This window comes from Schistocerca americana, chromosome 2, assembly GCF_021461395.2.
Source record: "Schistocerca americana isolate TAMUIC-IGC-003095 chromosome 2, iqSchAmer2.1, whole genome shotgun sequence".
Classification (NCBI taxonomy): domain Eukaryota; kingdom Metazoa; phylum Arthropoda; class Insecta; order Orthoptera; family Acrididae; genus Schistocerca; species Schistocerca americana.
In genome coordinates this window covers 406446032-406468799 of record NC_060120.1, presented here as the reverse complement: position 1 = coordinate 406468799, position 22768 = coordinate 406446032, and the positions used below count along the sequence as shown (strand labels likewise).

At 44.8% G+C, this 22768-nt stretch overlaps 1 protein-coding gene across 1 annotated transcript in view; it reads left to right on the top strand.

The window, feature by feature from the left end:
- The window catches only part of LOC124594054, a 328962-nt gene that overhangs the window by 201584 nt on the left and 104610 nt on the right, over positions 1–22768 (top strand). The window lies entirely within an intron of this gene.

The window sequence follows — 22768 nt, the reverse complement described above, 5'->3', positions numbered from 1 at the left end:
TATGGTCGCACAAATTAACTAAATAAAGTTTCGATAAGAAGCCCATTTATGAAAATTCTGATAAGATGCTAATTTTGGGTATAACGTAGGTTGAAGATAGGATCACCACTCACTGTTCCTCCATTACCTGGTACATTCGCGTATGTTGCGTGGGGAAAATGTTTGTCGGTAAGCCTCTGTGTTATCTCTAATTACTCCAATTTTCTCGTTGTGGGACTATTCCCGGCAAGTACTCGCTCTAAGTTTCAATAGGCAACCTCTCCGTCATGCACACGCCTGTTTTGTGACTTCTGATATTGGAGTTTTTTCAACATCTCCGTAACGCTCTCGAGCCGGCTAAACGACCCCGTGACGAAACGCGCCGCTCATCGTTGCATCTTGTGTATCTCTTCTGACAGTCCTCACTGGTAAAGGTCCCGGATGGATGAACAATACTCGAGAATCGATCGAAGAAGCACCTCGTAAGCCACTTCTTTGGTGGTTAAATTACAACTCCTATGAATCTTAGACTGGCATCTATTTTTTCAAAGCCGGCCGCGGTGGTCTTGCGGTTCTAGGCGCTGCAGTCCGGAACCGCGGGACTGCTACGGTGGCAGGTTCGAATCCTGCCTCGGGCATGGATGTGTTTGATGTCCTTAGGTTAGTTAGGTTTAAGTAGTTCTAAGTTCTAGGGGACTGATGACCTAAGATGTTAAGTCCCATAGTGCTCAGAGCCCTTTTTGAACTTTTCAAACTATTTGTTTTCTAAGTGTCATTCAACTTAAGGTCGCTCCGTATAGAAACTCCAAGATATTTTACGATGGTTGTTGCTTCCAGAAATTTTTCATCAATTTTGTAAATAGTGGATGTATTTACCTATGCGCTACATTTACTCATATTTACGTTCAGGACACCTTTCATCAATTCTCTTCAAGTCCATCTGTAGTATTGCCTTCTGGTGTTGTTACCCTGCTATAAACAACAATATCATCTGCGAACAGCCTTAAAGGGCTTCGACGCACTCTACTGGATCATTAATATACTTTATAAACAGTAATGGTCACATCACTCTTTCTTAGGCTACTGCCATAATTACCTTTATATCTGTCGATTCTGATCCGTTAAGAGCCAGCCGTAGTGGCCGTGCGGTTCTAGGCGCTACAGTCTGGAGTCGAGCGACCGCTACGGCCGCAGGTTCGAATCCTGCCTCGGGCATGGATGTGTGTGATGTCCTTAGGTTAGTTAGGTTTAATTAGTTCTAAGTTCTAGGGAACTGATGACCTCAGAGCCATTTGAACCATTTGATCCATTAAGAGCGACGTGTAGAGCTCTACCCGCAATAGCTTTGAATCCAATCGCCAATCTGGTCCAGTACTCGGTAAGCTCTTTTCTTTCTTTCAGTAAATGGTGGTGCGGGACGGTGGCAAATGTTTTTCCGAAGTCGTGGAACGCAGAATCATCCTGAGCGTCGATGTCTACAGCGCTGCGGGTATCAAGGAGGCACAGAGCGAACAGGGTTTCTGACTGTTTGAGGAATCCATGTTGATTTTTGTAGAGGAGATTTTATTCATTCAAAAACATCGTAAAACATAAGCATGAAACATGTCCCACAGCTCTACGACAGATTAAAGTCAACAATGTAGGCTATAACTAGGTGCATGTGTCCTACGACTTTCCTTGTGACCGGGAATAACCTGCCCCTTTTGTCGAGTGAACTACGATTAACTAATGCTAGAAGGGCAAGTACTTTCACATAATCTCTGTAGAATCTTGTAGGTAATCCATCTGGTCCAGATGCCTTTCCATTCTCTGTTCCGCGATCAGTTACCTCAAAACAGTTACCGTTACCTCAATAATCGCAGTTTCGAAGTTCGTACAATGTTGAAAGGAAGACGAAACATGGGACTTAGGGAAAGCAGGAAAAAGGTGTGAACGGGGCCTAATCAGTTACACACATACACTTTCTTTAAGGAAATAGTTTAAAAAATATCATTTAAAAAAATGCTGCTCCCTTCCAACCGAACTATCAACACACCCGACCCGGAAAACACTTCACGTTCTTACAAAGATAGTACGGGTACTAGATATCGATAAACGCTGATGCTGCCACTAGCAGACAGACAACACTAGCAAATATAGTGGCGCCAGTAAACAGAAGAAGAAAACGAGACGCCACTATCACTATTAAACGATGCCCACCTACCAAAGGCACCAACGCGAGCCGCACACGGCTTAGAATTACCGTATTATTATCTTCCGCAGTGAAACAATTTTCGAAGACCAAATTCAGTGTATTGGCCTTCTCTCTGCCCTTTTCCATTTCGGTAACATTACAGTCTATGAGCGACTGAATAGACCATTTCGAACCGCTTAGTGATTTTAAGTAAGACGGAAACCTCTCAGGGTTTTTAGTCAGATAGGTTGACAAAATTTTATTTTTGTGTCATTGCTCTTCTTACGCTAATTTTTCTTTCTGCTTTCGTTGGTTGGCTAAGCTGTGACTTGTCTCGAATCTTTGATGATGTGCTCTTTGGTTATGTAATGATTTTCTAACACGACCGTAAAACCACGGTGGGTCTTTTCCATCCCTTAAGAACTTATTCAGAACATACTTGTCTAAGTCATTTTAAACGATGCTCTTCATTTATTTCACCTTCGTCCGCAGCATTGAATATTCACTGTTAACTACTCAGCTACTCTACATCTATATCCTGTCCCTCTTGATTAGCTGAAACATGTATCTACATTTCTTAACATTCCATGCAATACTCGTAGTTATAGATTCTGTCACAGCCTTATGACCACTGATACTCTCCTCTACGTTAACTAGCTACAGAAGTTTAGGTCTGTTTGTTGCTAGGAGGCCTACGATGTTGACTTAACGAATTGACTCTGTTTCATCTCGAAGTAATTTTTAGACAAGACATGTACAACATTGTCATACGACTCACTAGCTCTGCCACCAATTTTAATAGCATGACTCTCCCAACTTATTCACTAACTTCAGCAAATTCTGCCTGAAGCTGTCTACCACTATGGCTCCTGGCGCTGGTAGTCTATAAAAGCAACCGGTTGCCATTTTTGACCCACATTTGATACTTAACGTCTCCCAGGTTAATTCACATTCGGAAGCCGTGATAAACCCGCTATACGGTATCGAATACTTAACTTCAATAAATACGTAACCTCATCTGGCGACTCATCTCCCCTTAATTTAAATGTCCCAGTCTGAATCTACGATATCGTTGCTGTTCACGTCCAGTTTTAATCAAATTTCTGTTTCTGACGCATAAGCATTATAAACTTCAATAATTCGAGTTGTTATTGCGGATGCTCCTGTAGTTTACCAATTTTATGCCAAACTATTCTTTTACTGATCTTCGGGGACGAGCATTCTCTAAACACAAAATACACATTTGTACGCCACGTGTACTCCGCTACCCTCTAACAGTAACCTGTGTGTAGTGCACGCCTATCCTATTAAGGGGAAGCATACAACACCGCTACCCATAAGCGGAAGTCGAAAAATTCGCACCCGAACCTGAGGACAGCGATTGGTGCTCTGGATGATGCAACAAACAGTAAGCTTTGCTCTTTTTACCAAATCAGCCATCCGCCTGTAGGAGCTGAGGACGGCCCCCGCATTCAGTCAGAATATCATTCGTGCCGACACGAGCCTTGATGTACAGCACGTTAGACCCATGCGCTCAATAGCACCTGACAGAGCCTTTGCAACATTTCCGACAAGATTTCTCCCCCACTCTCCCAGCAAAAATACCGAATGCACACTCACCAGAATTCTCTACGCCATGGCTGCTATTTTCCTGAGCGGCTGCCTAACGTCGGAGTTCTTAATGAATGGTTCATCAACCTTTTGCACTTGTCCACACTGGGTGGGAAAATCGGCCACTCGCTCGACAGGAGAGTCTTCCCGTTCTGTTCAAAAGTGTTATAAGCACGTGCAGCATCTCGTACCTGTTGTTAAAGCGTAAGAAGTCAGCCTGCGTCCAGTTTTCACTTGAGCCCTCCGCCCAGAGACATCTGATCAGACCACTGTCTGCCACACACACTCGAGTACAGACAAACCAGTCAGATGTTGCTATGGGAAGTCCCAGCGACAATCGACTCACCATGGGGCTACTGTGGCACGAAATGTTTCGCAGGTAACATCTCCAGCGCAGCAACCTTGCTACAGCTTTGAGCAGTGGCCAGAAGCCTATTGCCCATGGCCAATGCAGCTTTCAGCTGTTTACAGATAGTGGTCATTCCCTTGAGTCCATACACAACAATTACAACCCAATCTATGTCGCTACTCTTTAAAAAAACTCTATCAAATATCAGAAAATACAAACAAATAAAGCAGTCCGAGCTAATTGCGAAACAACAAGCAGACACTTGCCCCTCTCCCCCCCACCCAAACACACAGCCACACACATATAAAATCAGACAACAGTAGCTCTATTGGCGGTGTGAAGCTACATAACAAACTCGGATGTCACAATAACTACATTAACAAATAAATACACAAGCCCTAAAAGCAAAACACTAGGTAATCATAGAAAAAGGGAGATTACGTTGACATGTCATAAACTCACTGAATCAAAGTAAACGCTTTGTGGTAACACAACCTACTTTCGCGGCCGCCGCTGGTCGATCACCCCGCCTGGGTGGCTGACCCTATACAACAGCGAAGAGGGCGCTGTCATCAGTCCCTTTTGGAACCGTATCTTCACTCGCACCTAGGAGTATTGACTGTGGGGATCCACAAACAGGAGGCACCCTCGACTTTGAAGAGCAGGTTGTTAGTCATTTAGAAGAGAATCCAATGACGAGTAATCGAGATACTACCCGTGGCAGTAACTCCTGTAGATTATATGTATCAGTGAGTGTTATTATGGCTGTGTACGTACCCCATGAAGGGGGAATTTCGAAAGCGATCGGATCTTCTATCCTATTTTACATCCGAATGGATTCCTTATGAAGTCTTTGCAAACTGAGTCTGCTCTACGACCCTCAGAAGCCTGTAATAAGAGTTGTGAAACACCTTGTACACAGAGGTGACACAAGACAAGGGCGACGTCCAAATATCATGTTGTAGCTCGGACCTACTGTTGCCCGGCGTAGTGCACTAACTCGACATAGCACGCAATCATCGGGTGGTTGGAAGTTCCCTGCAGAATAATGAGCCATGCTGCCTCTATAGCTTTTCATAATTGCAACAGTGCTGCCGGTTCAGGGGTTTGAGCTCGGAATGACCTCCCGATTATATACTCCGTAAATGTCTTATTTAATTCGTGTCGAGCGTTCCCGGTGGCCAAATCATTCACCTGAACTGTCCAGAACGCTCTTCAAACCAGCCGTGTACAATTGTGGTCCGATGATATGGGACATTGCCATTAACAAAAATCCCATCGTTGAATGGCTGCATGTGGTCTTCAAGTAACAGTATATAACCATTCCCTGTCAATGATCGATTCATTTGGACCGGAGGGCCCAGTTCATTTCAAGCAAACGCAGCCCACGCCATTATGGAGCCACTACAAACTTGCACAGCTCCTTGTTGACAACCTTTGTCTGCGCCACACTCGAACTCTATTATCAACTCTTACATCTGAAATCGGGACTCATCTGATCAGACCACGCTTCCCCGACGTCAATAGTCCAACCCGATATGGTGACGAACTTAGGAGAGACTCTGCAGGCGATGTCGTGCTGCTAGAAAGACATCCGCGTCGCTCGACTGCTGCCATAGCCCATTAACGCCAAATTTCATAACGTATGCATTTGTCGTACGTTCCACATTAATTCCAGCGGTTTTTTCACGCAGAATTACTTGTGTGTAATCACTGACAACCTTAGGCAAAAGCCGTTGCTCTCGGTTGTTAAGAGAATGCCTTCGGCCACTGTTTTGTCCGGGATGAGAAGTAATGCCCGAAATTTGGTATTCTCGGTAGACTCTTGACTTTGTGGCTCTGGGGATACTGAATTCCATAAAGATTTCCAAAATGGAATGTCCCCTGCGTCTAACTCCAACCACCATTCCGCGATCAAAGTCTTAATTTCCGTCGTGCGGCCAATGCTACCTATGTTATGTCCTTTTATACCTTGCATACGCATAACTATAGCGACCTGTGTATGTGCATATCACTGTCCCATGGCATTTCATCTCAGAGTATGCTGCTATGACACTGGAACATGAAGTGAGGTTTCGTGCTAAGCATTCTCCGCTTTTTTAAACCACACATATGAATCATTCTCGTTAAATGTCGTTTGAGAGGGTTTCTCGCCTCCATTATATTTCTAAGCTTTTATGCATTATTCTGAATCTTCATCCGTAAGAAGTGTCGCTGCACTCACACTAAAACTAGTTTTGTAGTGGAAATGAGCTCTCTGCAGTCCATACTGATGCAGAACGTGGAATAATGCGACGTAAATGCGACGTGAAACTTACAACCCTCAAATCAGTCACAAAGGGCAACCACAACAATATAAAAACACAGGCTTGTAGCTCAAAAAAATTTATTACACATATCCCCAAAAATAGTTTTAGAAAGTCTTTTACAAAACCGGCCTTCGAACAGAGACCAATAACAAATATAATGAAAAACCTAATACTGTCTTTACAAGGGTTTAATAAATGAAACAAGTTAAGGAAACATCCTACCTTTTAACAAAATAACAAATAGCATCAGGTAAATACAGATGACAAATATAACGGGAAATTACCGTGATTAAATATGCAATGGTAAAACAAGTAACACTACAGAATATTAAATAAGAAATTTGAAGTAAAATTCAAATAGCCCAGCGGGAACCTTAGACCAATAAATAGATCATAGGTAACGAAATTCCACCAATTATGTAGCGACTTAACCCACTGAACTCACTCGTGAAATCCCTTTTACGAATAACATCTATATTTAGGCAGAAAAGACATCAAATAAGTCAGTTTAAGTTCCACGCAACAGTGGGAACACCCCAACGGGTGACTCTTCCTAAAACAAGAGTGACCAAAATACCAGAAACAGGGGACGAACCTTAGCGCAGCCCGAACACATTAACGAGAGGAATCTCGGAATAATTACAAGAGAGAAAATTAACTACTATCAACTACTGGGGCGAGCAGCGACTCTGACAGGATACAGCGAAGTAGCGCCGAACGTCACCAAAACGTAGCTGGCTGAGCTAACGGCTTGCGGACATATTTCAATCAAGGCGCCGCCCCCTGTATTGATCAATCCGGAACTGATTGTAACCGCTGCTCATAGTACACTGTAACATTTAAAAAAAAAGAAAAAGAAAAAACAAAAAAATCCACAAAGGACAGACAACCAAACCAAAAGGACGAAAAAGAAGCCCTCTTATTTCAGGGTTATGCCCCGCCCCCCTCCCCTGAATGACCGGACCGTTCCAGGGCATAGATGGACTTCCCCTTTAAATTCAAGACCCTTAACACATTCAAGAGTTCAAGCAAATAGTGTCGCAAATTATTCACTTCTTACAACTCGTAATTCTTTACTCTTACAAGCATACCCAAATAACGAACATAAAGTCTGGAAAAGTTAAAGACCTGCCCAAGCAAGAGCATAAAAGTACCTAATTCAAGACACCAAAGTCACGACCCCTTTAAAAGGAGACCACAGAATAAACCATAAGATACTCAAGTAACATTACAAGCACAAGCACAACACTGAACATGGCCTGCGCACTATTTTGGAATGACTCATGCAGCCTTCACACTATTCACGCTTAGTGCCTCTATCACTGAGCATTGTTTTACACTTTTAACACCATTAATCAACATATACCGGAACGAAGGGTGAATTCATTATTCCCGCCACGGGCGGGATAATTACATACAAATCACTGTTTACGGCTGGGAGCACAAATTACTATCAGACTGAGCACAAAACACAACTTAAGAGAAATAGCAGATGCCCATCGTTAGTAGAAGCAAACGACGAGAACCCTCACACCATAAATAGGCATCCAGCTTCAGGTAGTACAATATACACACATCCTAGTGCACTTGAGGCCATCACCACCAGCCCGCCAAATCATCTTCAAATCATAACACAGCGCCGCAAGCATCCAACGTCCCTGCGTAACGGTCACTCCAAGACTCGCCAACACACCACATGACTAAGCAATTGGCAAGCACTATCACTAGAGCCCAGTAGCGGAAAACCAAGAGATCCATAGCCGAAAGTGCCGCGTCTAAATAGCGGCCAGAAGAGGGGCCTAGCTCCCTGAAGAGACCGGCAGTTGCTGCTGCCCTCCCCCATTCACCGGATTCAGGTGGACCTGAAAACGTTTACCTGAAACCAACTCTTTAACTTCAATGTTCACTGGGCTAAGGAATTTTAAAATACGGCAGGGGCCACGAAAACGTGATATCAGTTTACCCCAACCTTCTTGGTCGGATTGAATCGCAAGTTTTTAATAAAGATCAACACCCCTTATTCTGCCCTGAAAGGGAGGACGTCTGCTGTATCTGACGGCGTGTCACTGATGAACCAAGTGAATATTGCCATTCGCCCGTGCCCAATTCTCCCGAAGCCTCGACGGGGTAGCTGCGACGGGTAAGAGATCACTAACGTTCCATAGATTTGAGAACAGAGAATTCAGGGTATAGGCTAACATAAGAGACTTCGGAGCTGACCTCGTAGCCTCATGTCTGGCCGAATTAAAGGCCTGGTTAAGCCAAGGCAAGGTATTACCCCTTCGGATGAGTGTTCTAGCATGATAAATGAACAGGGCGGCATTGGGCTTCCCGTTAACTCGCTCGGCAAAAGACGCCTTTGGGTAGTAGCGGGGTGGTTGTAATATGTTTAATGCCAGTGTTAAAGCAAAACCCTTGGAGATGAAATTCTTCGCGTTATCGCTCACCAGGTTCTTCGAAGGACCAAACCAAGATATGATCTTAGATAGTTGCTCGAGCGTGATCTCGGCAGTGGTTCCCCGCGTAGGCAGCAGCCAGGCGAAATGGGAGAAGGCGTCCACAGTTACAAGGATATACGTGTTTCCCCTTTTGGTACGCGGTAGCGGAACAATGTAATCGATAAACATACGATCCAGAGGGACTTGCTCCCGTTCGGATTGCAGGAATCTTCTACGTGGTTTGAAACGCTTGCACTGAGCACGGTTATTGAGAAAGCGCCGAAAGTCCCGGTACAGTTCAAAGCCTTGTACAGGCCCAGGTGAGTCATGAAAATATTGGAATATCATCCCGACCAATTCCCCAGGGAGGTGTACCTTCCACTCCTGACCGGACCGGACTTGATTATGAAGAACACCCTTCCGGACGCAAACTCCGAGAACCACCTCTACTCCATCCAACTGATTATGGAGCTGACCCAAAATAGGATCCTGGGACTGTTTAGTACTAAGATCTCAGAAGAGCCCTGGCGTTGGAGAGCATAACGTTCAAGTGGAGGTCTGGTTCGGTATTACTCTCCCCTTCCTCCGACTCTACCGCAAATATGGGACTCAGCGCATAGGCGACGTAAATATAGGCTCCCCTGATATGGCGCACTCTAAACCGAAAGGCTGAAATATGTACCGTCCAGCGAGCAATACGACCGGTCTTACGGGGCCTGGCCAAGACCCAACTCAGAGCCTAGTTATCGGTGTCGAGTATGAAATCTTGGTATTCGAGATAAAACTGGATCTTTCCAGGACAAAAAGAACCTCCAGAGCTTCGCATTGGTAGATGGAGTAATTACGCTCGGGGTAGATAAGACGCCGGGAAGCATAGGCCACTGGGCGGCTCCCTCCTTGTTCTTGCAGGAGAGCGTCAGCAATGCCTGTGTCGGAGGCGTCCGTTTGGGCAATACAGGTACGTTTGAAGTCGGGAACGGCCAGGACCGGGGGATTAGCGATAGCAGTTTTGAGATCCTGTAAGGCCTCCTGCCGCTCCTGTCCCCAGACAAACAGCAGGTGTTTCTTACGGAAGTCATTAATAGCAGCCGCTACTTCCGCAAAATTTGGAATGAACTTCCGAAAAATTTTGGCATTCCCACAAACCCGGCAATACCCCGCTTCTCTCGCGGAGGAGGGAATTCACTAAGACTCTTGGTCCTGTCCTGGCCAATGCGGAACCCACTGGCCGAAATCAAATTGCCCAGGTAATCTTTGATGGTTTGACAGTAAAATCAGCCGAGCGCAAACGAGGAAAAACTTGGTCCAAGTGTCCCAGATGATCAGAGAACGAACGACTGATAATCTCACGGTCATCGAGGTAATTGTAAAGACAAGCAAATTTCAAGTTACCTAACACATTTTCCAAGAGACGTGATGGGATAGTCGCCCCTGTGATGAGACCGAGCGGAATACGGTTATATATTCAAACAGCTTCCAATCCGTATAAAAGGTGGTGCGGGATTTGACGCCTCCGCTAGGGGAAGTAAACACCGTAGCACAGAAAAACCACGTAAAGAAATTATGGAGATCAGATAAGGGCACAGATTCATGGTCACTTTGTTATTCAGGGCACGGAAATCAACCACGAATCGATAACACCCCCCTTGCCCCTTGGGGACAAGAAATACAGGGACGCGTAAGGAGACGCGGATCACCCGATGACCCCGTCCTGCAGCATCTGGTCAAACCTAGCTCGCAATATCTTCATCTTCGGAGGAGAGAGCCTGTATGGAGCGTGACGCGCCGGAATATTAGCAGTTAACTGGATTTTGTACTCCACCAGATGCGTAACACCCAACGTCAGCATAGCGGTTAAGTAGCCGTCTAGCCTGTTCAGAACTGAGATGACTCACATCAGCCTGTGGCCCATCCTCAGGTATAGTATTAACGCCACCCGAACGCCTGCAGGAACAGAAAGCAAATCTCTTGTCAGGACAGAACTTGAAACAGAAACTGCTTTCCGTGTAGTCGAAAATGAGACCTGTACGCTGCATAAAATCGCATCACTGAATCAGGGGGGGGGGGGGGGGGGTTCCAAGCTCTTAGCTATAAACAGACAAACAGGCCTGCATGGAAACGCTACCCCGCACTTCCCCCCGCAGAGGTAACCACTGCCTATCAGCGAGCCGACATCTCCGCTCAACAGGATGTGGGCAGACAGTTTACATAAATGGCGAAATTTAAGATACCACAGTTAGTCAATCAGAAGACAGAACTATCTGAATCAAGTAAAGCACAGACGGGTTCTTGGCCAAACCGGGCCAATGAGGAGCCGACAGAGAACCACAGAGTCCCTGCGAGAGGCCCGCATGGAAATCTTCCATACATTCGTAGTCTCCTCAACGGTACGCAGTTTGTTGTGCGTACTGAGGGTATGCCAATCCGTCTTCCAAAGCCGAAAAACCTTGCGGCGTAATACTAGACGCAGGTCAGTCTTAGGCACACTGATCGCTTTACAATTCACCGGGCAATTCCTACGACGACGTCTCTTCCCACTTTTTCTCTCCAATTAGGACGAAGAGCCCGCTATACAGGCAAAATGACCCTGGGCAACCTACAGGGTGTTTCCTTCCCCAGGATTACCTGCGTGCGTGATAGCCCTTCTCGCTGTTCGTCCACAAAAGCTAAAGATTCAGCTGAGTCAATGAGTTCCAGAAGCTGCTGTAACGACTCGGGCCGCCTTTAATAAATGAAATGCGACTGGTACTGAGGCTGCATTCCACAGTCATATGTTCGATGCAACTCTCTTCCGACACCTGCATATTAAGAGCCGACACTGATGTCCGTATACGATCGAAGTACTGAGATAGTGTTTAGTCTGCATGCGCCAATAGAAATCCTAATTTCACACGCATCCGCGAGGGCAGTTTTCTCTCCACTACTCGCTGCCGAAGATGCCTCGAAGAGCCCTGAGATGGTAAAACTTCAGAAACAATGGTACTGAGAACCCCTTTAGTTAGCAGATAAGAGCCATTAAAACCGGATGCGGGACCTGGAGAGAATCCGCATAAATTTGCAGATGAACGAGCAACCACAAAACAGATCTAATGTGACATAACGTCTCCACTGACAACTCTTTCACTTCCTTTAACAACACGACAAGAGGATTAGGCAGTTTAGCCAACTACTCCGATAACGCAACGCTAGATGGAGATACGAACACATTCGCTGGCACAGAGGTGCCGGGTTCAGAATCAAAACCTCCCCCTCTAAGCTTACCGACAATAGGCGAGACTGTAGAACACACACGGCATCCGTTAAGCTGTCGTGAGTTTCTACACTGGGCTCTGGCAAGCCAAGTGAGGCGGTATCAGATAAACAATGACTATAATGCGTAAGGTGTGCTTGAACTCGGCAAATTTGTCGTGGGGTGGATTGAGCGGATTCTAAGAAGGTCGCAGTATGAGAGACCTCATCTATAGAAGCAGAAAGACGCTATAGGAACTCACCGCTACGAGTGAATGTGTCAGCTGATATCGTCACAGGAGCGTTGGTTGCTGCACGGAGCCGGCCGCGGTGGTCTAGCGGTTCTAGGCGCCCAGTCGGGAACCGCGCGACTGCTACGGTCGCAGGTTCGAATGGTTCAAATGGTTCAAATGGCTCTGAGCACTATGGGACTTAACAGCTGTGGACATCAGTCGCCTACAACTTAGAACTAATTAAACCTAACTAACCTAAGGACATCACACACATCCATGCCCGAGGCAGGATTCGAACCTGCGACCGTAGCGGTCGCTCGGTTCCAGACTGTAGCGTCCAGAACCGCACGGCCACTCCGACCGGCGTGCAGTTCATATACCAGATGCTCGCGACGAAAATACGCTACTGTAGGGCATGCGCGGCATGACATGGTGGTAATGGTTGGCTGGTTTAAACGAGGGAGCAGGGATTTAACTGCTAGGCCATCCATTCCTCCTTCCGATTAAAATAATTCCGCAAGGCGGGGAGCAAAACAACCGAGACATACAAAACAGCTCGAAGAAAGGAAAAAGCTACAAGAACGACAGCAAACACTAAAATGGACATCCAGCCTAAAAGCACGAGGGACAAAGGACATGCTCAAAAACTTAGATACAATAGCGTTGTCAGCTAAAATTAATGGTAACAAGTCCGGTAACTGAAGATTCCGTCGCAGGGCAGCCCAAGAGGAACAGCTCAACAAGATATGGGCCACTGTCAGCCGCGCGCCGCACGGACACTGAGGTGGGTCATCACGGCGCAGGAAGTAGCCGTATGACACCCAAGTGTCGCCAATGAGGAGCCGACAGAGAACCACAGAGTCCCTGCGAGAGGCCCGCAATGAGGTCTTCCATACATTCGTAGTCTCCTCAACGGCACGCAGTTTGTTGTGCGTACTGAGGGTATGCCATTCCGTCTTCCAAAGCCGAAAAACCTTGCGGCGTAATACTAGACGCAGGTCAGTTGCAGAGATGCCGATCTCTAGAAGCTGTTTCCGTATAGCTTGTTTGATCAGCCTGTCGATAAATTCGTTGCCTGGGATTCCGCCGTGACCTGGGTTCCAGAAAAACACTACTGAATGACCGGACCGTTCCAGGGCATAGATGGACTTCCCCTTTAAATTCAAGACTCTTAACACATCCAAAAGTTCAAACAAATAGTGTCGAAAGTTATTCACTTCTTACAGCTCATAATTCTTTACTCTTACAAGCATACCCAAATAACAAACAAAAAGTCTGGAAAAGTTAAAGACCTGCAGAAACAAAGTCACGGCCCCTTCAAACAGAGAACACGGAAAAACTCATAAGATACTCAGGTAACATTACAAGCACACTGGCTTAACATTGAACATGACCTGCGCAGTATCCTAGAATGACTCACGCAGCCTTCACACTACAAACGCTTAGTGCTTCCGTTACTGGGCAGCGTTTTACACTCTTAACACCACTACTCAACATATACCGGAACCAAGGGAGAATTCCTTATTCCCGCCTCGGTGCGGATAATCAGATAGAAATCACTGTTTCCGTCTGTGAACACAAATTACGGTCACATTGAACACAAAACATAACTTCGAAGATGCCCACTCTTAGTAGGAGCAAAAGACGAGAACTCACCTAGCATACATAGGCATCAAGCATCAGGTAGTACAATATACACGCTTCCTAGGTCACTGGAAGCAATCACCACCAGCGCGCCGCCGACACACTCCTCAAATAATAACACAGTGCCGCAAGCAACCAACGTCCCTCCGTAACGTCCAAGACTCGCCAACACAACATACGCCCTAGCAACGGACAAGCACGACTACTAGGGCCCTGGAGCGGAAAACCAAGAGCGCCGCACTTAAGAAACGGCCAGAAGAGGAAAACCCAAGAGAAAACACGCATGCCAGAACGAACGGGATTACTGCCCCTACTAGCTAAAAGAATCACCTTGCGGCAGCGACTTCCCCACGGCTCAGTAAGAAAGTTTCTTATCAAAAACCATACCAGCAATAGAGAATCTGGGTACGATCCCAGGTCACCAATACGCTGCGATAAACAGCAAGACAATTACATTGTGTCTCACAGAGTGAGGTCCAGTGTTGCAACTGTTGCGGCCACATGTAGTAAGCGTTACAGTCTTTGGCGATTTCTGGAATCTGGTAGATCTAAGCCTTGTCCCCGCTGGAGGTACGGGATTAGTCTTTCCCTAATCAGAGCCTATTAGTCGGGCATTAATGCTAGTGACGTTACATGGCGGCAAGCGTATTCCAGAGCCTGTTGGAAATAACTTGCGGGAAATGCCGGGATGGTTCCTCTGAAAGAATCGTTCTCTAATCTGATGGGACTGATGACCTCGCTTTTTTGTTTCCTCCCCCAAATCAACCAACAAACCATCCAACTTGCGAGAAGTCCTGACAGTAAGCAAAGCCTTCCAGAGGAGTGCTAGAGGAAGGACATAACTCTCGATAATTATTCCATTCAGCTCCTCGTGCTGTCTGAAACGCAGATAAAAAATCAGGAACTTTTGAGGATTCTAGGGATCGATGAGTTATATGGCTGCTCCTACAGGAAATACCTCCTGCGCTTTCTGTGGTGAATAGGGTGTTGAAAAGCGTCTAACATTTCCGAATTCCGTATGTGTCTATACATAGTCGTCAATGATTTTATTTCCGGTACGGGAACCTTACGAGAGCTATAAAGTGTTTTCCCTTGAGCGGGGATAGAATTCTGACTGACCATGTTATGATTTTCGGGACGAGTGTTGCAGTGGTGATGATCATATATCAGACAGTGGAAAAGTCACGTAGCAGGAAGTGATATTTAACGAAACGAAGTTACCTAAATAGAAGTTTGAAGTAACGTACCTCTGTCACTTTCGACCCATTAAATTTGAACTGTTGTCTCTGTGGATACTATCGGATGAAGCTCCCAGCTTGAGGCAGTATATTGACAGTGAGGTAAATAATCAGACCAGTGGCAGAATCTGGCAATTTCTCAAAAAAAAAAAAGCTACAAGCAATTGGTCATTAAGTTTGTCTCTGTCCTGCAGGTCAAGGCAGGACTGTCGACGATTATAAAGAACATTTTGTTTGCCGACAGTAGGGGAGCGTCCTGTACCGTGGTACACTTCTCAGACTTTCGCCTGTAGTCATTCCCGTAATAGAAGTTTAATACATGTCTTATTACATACTTAAATGAAGGCATTCACTGTTACCTTGCTGCAGCATTTTTCTGGAATTTAAAAAAAAAATCGCGAAAGTTTTTTTTTTTTTCAAATGTGTAAACATATTCCGAGGTACAATATGGTCATTTACCTAGCAGCAAACATATGACTGGAAGTCAAAGGCATTTGAATCAAAAAATTTTCTCGATACTGCAATTTATCTGTTAGTTTATTACTGTAGAACTCATCAACGAACAGCATGTGAAATAAAACTGAGCAGAAGTATCATCAACAATTGGAACAAGTGAGAGTAGGATTCACACTCTGAGGGTTCCATGCAAACTTATTTATGCTTATAGATAGCAATAATAAATACATATAGATGATAATAATAATTTTTTCGAGTCTCGCAATGGCCTGGTGCAAGTATTTCTACTGATCGCTGCTGAAGCGACTTTCGTGTTCTTGATCCATATCAGTGTTCAAATGGAGAGTGGGGATCTACAGCTTAACGACAGATCCGAGCGACGTACTGTTTTTGGCGACTTCTCACGTCGTTGAGTGGTAAAGGACAGGTTAAAACGAAGACTAAAAAGTATGTGCTCTGAGCGACATTCGCCCCGAAACTTGTCCTTCCCATGCAAGAGCCTAACTCCTAGTCCATCAGCCGGCCGTTCCCCCATACAAACAAATATATATGTATATCTACCGACAACAGAGTCAGCGAATATCAAAATATGTGGCTTTCATGCCCGTATATTTTGAATGCATTGACGTAGAACCTTAAATTACTAATAGCGCAAAAGGACCGTATATTTCATTATTTCACATAAATTTCAACTTCATACCTTTATACGTTGTTGAGAAAAGGGGCTCTTAACATTGGGACAGACAGACGAGCCGAAAAATAACCCTCCAAAGGTCCCGTTTTTACTGATTTGCATTTTCAAGATACGTAAAATTATCAAGACGTTAAAGACACTCAATTCATTTGCAAGTATCACATGTTCCATGTCAGAAGGCCTTCTTCTGGCTCAAGATACAAGGTGGTGCCCACCTACAGAGGCTGTCTTAACTGTCCATATGTTCAATAAATACTTCCAAAGCACATAGAATTTTAGGCGCCACATACTCCAGATCATGAAAAATTAATAATGTATTCGAACTAGTTTTAATATATTGTACAGTACTTAAATGTGTAGAACGCGAAGTACTTGAAAGCGCGCCGCAATGCACAACTTCTTGTCTAGCAACAACGAAAACTGTAGAATATATCGGAAGTGCTTATGGTGTTTACTAAACCGCATTGATTCACGTGATTCTAAAATCAGTCACTTGATTGAGATACCGACCAAACATCTTGTGTTCGTAGATATGGTATTCTCCAGGTACAACCCTCAAGCGTACACGCGAGAAACATTCTCAGTTCACTTTCATACACAACACACTAATACATACATGCTTACATACAAGTATAATCACGCCTCTTTTTTCCTGAGTCGTCAGTTTTCTGAGTTGTTAACTGCGGCCCGCAGCGAATTCCTCTCCTGCTCGAACCTCTTCATCTCAGAATAGCACTTGCAATCAACCTCGTCCATTATTTGTTGGATGTATTCCAATCTCTGCCTTCCCCTACAGTTTTTACAGTCATCATTTCCCTGTAGTACCATCGGTGTTATTCCCCATATATATATATATATATCGCTTCTTCTGAACAGCACTTTGCAAGGCATCCCAGACATGCTCAATAATGTTCATGTCTGGGGAGTTTGGTGGGCAGCGGAAGTGTTTTAACTCAGAAGAGTGTTTCTGGAGCCACGTTTTAGCAATTCTGGATATATGGGGTTTCGCATTGTCCTGCTGGAAATGACCCATTCCGTCGGAATTCACAATGCACATGAATGGATGCAGGTGATCAGGCAGGATGCTTACGTACGTGTCATCTACCATAGTCATATCTAGACGTATCAAGGGTCCCACATCACTCCCACTGCACACGCCCCATAGCTTGAACAGTCCCCTGCGGACATACAGGGTCTATGGATTCATGAGGTTATCTCCATACCCGTACACGTCCATCCGCTTGATAAAATTTGAAACGAGACTCGTCCTACGAGGCAACATGTTTACAGTCATCAACAGTCCAATGTCCGTGATGATGGGCCCAGGCCAGGCGTAAAGCTTTGTGTCACGCTGTTATCAAGGGTGCACGAGAGAGTCTTCGGCTTCAAAAGCCCATATCGATGATCTTCAGTTGAATGCTTCGCACGCTGGCACTTGTTGATGGGCCAGCACTGAAATTTGCAGCAATTTGCGGAAGGATCGCACTTCTGTCACGTTGATCGATCCTGTTCAGTCATCGTTGGTCCCGTTCATGCAGGATCTTTTTCCGGCCGCAGCGATGTTTTACCTGATTCCTGATATTCACGGTACACTAGTGAAACGCTTCATCGCTACATCGGAGATACTGTGTCCCAACGATCGTGCGCCGACTATAACACGACGTTCAAACTTGATAAACTGCAATTGTAGCAGTAATAGTAAAGTCGTGTGCCGAGGACCTCCCGTCGGGGAGACCGCTCGCCTGGTGCAAGTCTTTCGATTTGACCCCACTTCGGTGACTTACGCGTCGATGGAGATGAAATTATGATGGTTAGGACAACACAACACCCAGTCCCTGAGCGAAGGAAATCTCCAACCCAGCCGGGAATGAACCCGGGCCCTTAGCATTGACAGACTGTCGAGCTGACTACTTAGCTACCGGGGGCAGACATTGTGGCAGTAGTAGCCGATCTAACAAACACTTTTGGTCTTAAATAGGCGATGCCCATTGCAGCGCCATATTCTGCCTGTTTACATATCTCTGTACTTCAATACGCATCCCTATAACGTTTTTCTGGCTCTCCATTGTATAATGCTGTACATCCAACATATATTCCAAGGAATTCCTTCCTAAAATTGTAGATGTACATAATTTTTCTTTCTATCTGGTGCATCAGAAACTCTCACAGCAATACATCGAAATAGTTCCAGTCCCCCAGCCTGACTTTGGTCTGATTTTCGAGAGGTTTCCGTCGGTTATAAGCAAATGTCAGAACTGGAAATCGTCTACCAAAGATTCCTAATTCAGATTTCGCCATTCCCAACCCCTCGCATCAGAGATATTTGGCTAATTTTTATGAAGTCTTACTACTGTTCTTGCTATCCTCACGAGTTGGGGATGCATTAATAAATGAACAATTCTTGCACTAATTTTGCACTTTTTTAAAAAAATATGGGCAGTGCTTCTGACCATTATCTTCCGGCTGCTGGAACTCTTATCCCATCTGGTTTATACAGAACTGCGAGCCGCTTTGCTGAGCTTGCTTGGTAGTCGGCGGAAACGAACCTAGACTCTGTTTTTTGAGACCTCTGTCATCCTGCTCTACGGAATGGAGCAGAGAGTCCTAGGAGACAAAGTTTCTAGGATAGCATAAAATCGATCCGAATGCGCCATTAAACTTTTTCTATTACGTCTTCCAAAGAGTAAGTCCTGTAATTTGTCTCATGCGTGAATTCCAGCAGCGGTCGCTAGTGAGTCTAGTACGATGTCTGAGAAACTCAGAAGTAGATGCACGAACATTTACACCCTTCAGTAAGAATGGAAAGCAGTTCTAAAATAAAAACACAAAAGCACTTGTGGAGCCTCTACCCCATATCTGAACACTGAAAAAAAAATTAGTTCAAGACATAATTAATTCCTTGGAAGACGTATTTGCTCTTTCACAGTGTCATCGCATTCCGAGACAGGGTTGTGACAGGGGTTGAGCGAGAGTGGTTCGCTTTCAAGGGAATTCAGTCATTTGATCAGAGACCTGAATGTCTGATATACATTCCCTCAGACGAATATAACAGATTAGAGGATGACAAGGAGAGTAGGCACTCGAAAACACACTTGCAGAGTGACTATTATTGCACATCACCTCCGTCTACCAAATTAAATCCTCACGCTACTAACAACAACAGACCCTGTCTAAGTACAGCTCTTAACGCCAACCCATAAAATTTGATTTCTACTGAATTCTCTACTAACTCAACTGTCTCTTTAGACTCTCTGTCCACTAGTCTTATTTCGCTTTTCCTCTTTGACGAGATGTAATGTGAAAGGGCTTCAAATTCACTGGCTAACTTGGCTCGATATTCTTCAGAAATGTTGCAGAGGCTGTATGGAGGAAATATAAAGTGTTACCTTATTCGTCTGCGGAATATACCCTAAGTCCTCTACTGGCTTTTCATGACGTCACGTAGTCTCGATCACAAGCACCTCCCTCTTTCTCTCTAACAGGTTTTCCTTTCTGTTTCGGTATTATTAGCCTTTTAATACCTTCTGTCACTTTATTTATCTTTCACTGCCTCAGGACTTCGCCTCACAAGTTCTACCATCAATTTTTTTCCTTGCCGCCTTAAGACTTCGCATGATAAATATTGTCAAATAAGTTATTTTTGTAACTTATTTGACAATATTTATCATGCGAAGTCTTTAGGCGGCAAAGAATTTTCGTCCTACCCCCATGAACCAAGGACCTTGACGTTGGTGGGGAGGCTTGTGTGCCTCAGCGATACAGATGGCCGTACCGTAGGTGCAACCACAACGGAGGGGTATCTGTGGAGAGGCCAGACTAACGTGTGGTTCCTGAAGAGTGGCAGCAGCCTTTTCAGTAGTTGCAGGGGCAACAGTCTGGCTGATTGACTGATCTGGCCTTGTAACACTAACCAAAACGGCGTTGCTGTGCTGCTACTGCGAACGGCTGAAAGCAATGGGAAACTACAGCCGTAATTTTTCCCGAGGGCATGCAGCTTTACTGTATGGTTAAATGATGATATCGTCTTCTTGGGTAAAATATTCCGGAGGTAAAATAGTCCCCCATTCGAATCTCCGGGCGGTGACTACTCAAGAGCACGTCATTATCAGGAGAAAGAAAACTGGCAATCTACGGATCGGAGCGTGGAATGTCAGATCCCTTAATCGTGCAGGTAGGTTAGATAATTTAAAAAGGGGAAATGGATAGGTTAAAGTTAGATTTAGTGGGAATTAGTGAAGTTCGGTGGCAGGAGGAACAAGACTTCACCATCAGGTGAGCAAGACCTATGAGACAGGCGAAATACCCTCAGACTTCAAGAAGAATATAATAATTCCAATCCCAAAGAAACCAGGTATTGACAGATGTGAAAATTACCGAACTATCAGTTTAATAAGTCACAGCTGCAAAATACTAACGTGAATTCCTTACAGACGAATGGAAAAACTGGTAGAAGCTGACCTTGGGGAAGATCAGTTTGGATTCCGCAGAAATGTTGGAACACATGAGGCAATACTGACCCTACGACTTATCTTAGAAAATAGATTCAGGAAAGGCAAACCTACGTTTCTAGCATTGGCAGACTTAGAGAAAGCTTCGACAATGTTGACTGGAATACTCTCTTTCAAGTTCTAAAGATGGCAGGGCTAAAATACAGGGACCGAAAGGCTATTTACAATTTGTACAGAAACCAGATAGCAGATATAAGAGTTAAGGGACATGAAAGGGAAGCCGTGGTTGGGAAGGGAGTGAGACAGGGTTGTAGCCCCTCCCCGATGTTATTCAATTTGTATATTGAGCAAGCAGTAAAGGAAACAAAGGAAAAATTTGGAGTAGGTATTAAAATCCATGGAGAAGAAATAAAAATGTTGAGGTTCGCCGATGACATTGTAATTCAGTCAGAGACAGCAAAGGACTGGGAAGAGCAGTTGAACGGATGGACAATGTCTTGAAAGGAGGGTATAAGATGAACATCAACAAAAGCAAAACGAGGATAATGGAATGTAGTCGAATTAAATCGGGTGATGCTGAGGGAATTAGATTAGGAAATGAGACGCTTAAAGTAGTAAAAGAGTTTTGCTATTTGGGGGGCAAAATAACTGATGATGGTCGAAGTAGATAGGATATAAAATGTAGACTGGCAATGGCAAGGAAAGCGTTTCTGAAGAAATGAAATTTGTTAACATCAAGTATAGATTTAAGTGTCAGGAAGTCGTTTCTGAAAGTATTTGTATGGAGCATAGCCATGTATGGAAGTGAAACATGCACAGTAAATAGTTTGGACAAGAAGAGAATAGAAGCTTTCGAAATGCGGTGCTACAGAAGAATGCTGAAGATTAGATGGGTAGATCACGTAACTAATGAGGAGATATTGAACAGAATTGGGGAGAAGAGGAGTTTGTGGCACAACTTGATAAGAAGAAAGGACCGGTTGGTACGACGTGTTCTGAGGCATCAAGGGATCACAAATTTAGCATTAGAGGGCTGCGTGGAGGGTAAAAATCGTAGAGGGAGACGAGGAGATGCGTACACCAGGCAGATTCAGAAGAATGTAGGTTGCAGTAAGTACTGGGAGATGAAGAAGCTTGCACAGGATAGAGTAGCATGGAGAGCTGCATCAAACCAGTCTCAGGACTGAAGACAACAACAAGAACAACAAATTATTGTTGTAGGCCTCTTATTCCTGCGTTCCTTTGGCCCGGCACGTGTGTCCTTCGTGGCTTCTTTTGTCATATCAAACCCTCGTATTTGTTCTAACCAGCTTTGAATATTGTTTACAAACATGCTGTAGTACAGAGACGTTTCTGTAACCTAACTGAACGAGTGACTTAGGAACGACTCCCACCCTGTTAAACCTTTCTGATGAAATACATTTTACTTTTCTGATCGACGTTTCAAGCTATACGCAAATTTACGAATCGTCTGCCACGTCACAAATGTCCGTACGATTAATTCTTAGAAAGACAATGAAACTAATCGTCAATGAAACCATATCAAACTAATGATCGCCAACTATCAGACTTCACCGTAGACCTGCCCACCCAGAGGGCTGTTGTCTCGTTCGACGGAGGAATTTTTCGAGTCTTGATTGAAATATTCCTAGTAGCTTTCATTATGGTCAACAGTTACAAAGGCTGCTGCAGTCGTTATTTAGAATTCTAGGCCAAGGCCTCCTCATGCCGGCGTGGCACCAATCTCTCCCTTCCCTCGTGATGAGATAAGGGTCCCTCTTTCCACCGGCGAACTCTAAATGTTTGCGGTTCTCTGTCAAGGAACACTGGCGGGAGATGCCGTCTCGTCCTCAGTAGCTTGCATCTGTTGGTTAGACTTGGTCCGTATTGTTCACTAGCATAGAAGTTTCCACCATTTGTATGCCTAGGTGTTTGCTTATTTTTCTCAGTACCGGCCATGGAGCTTAG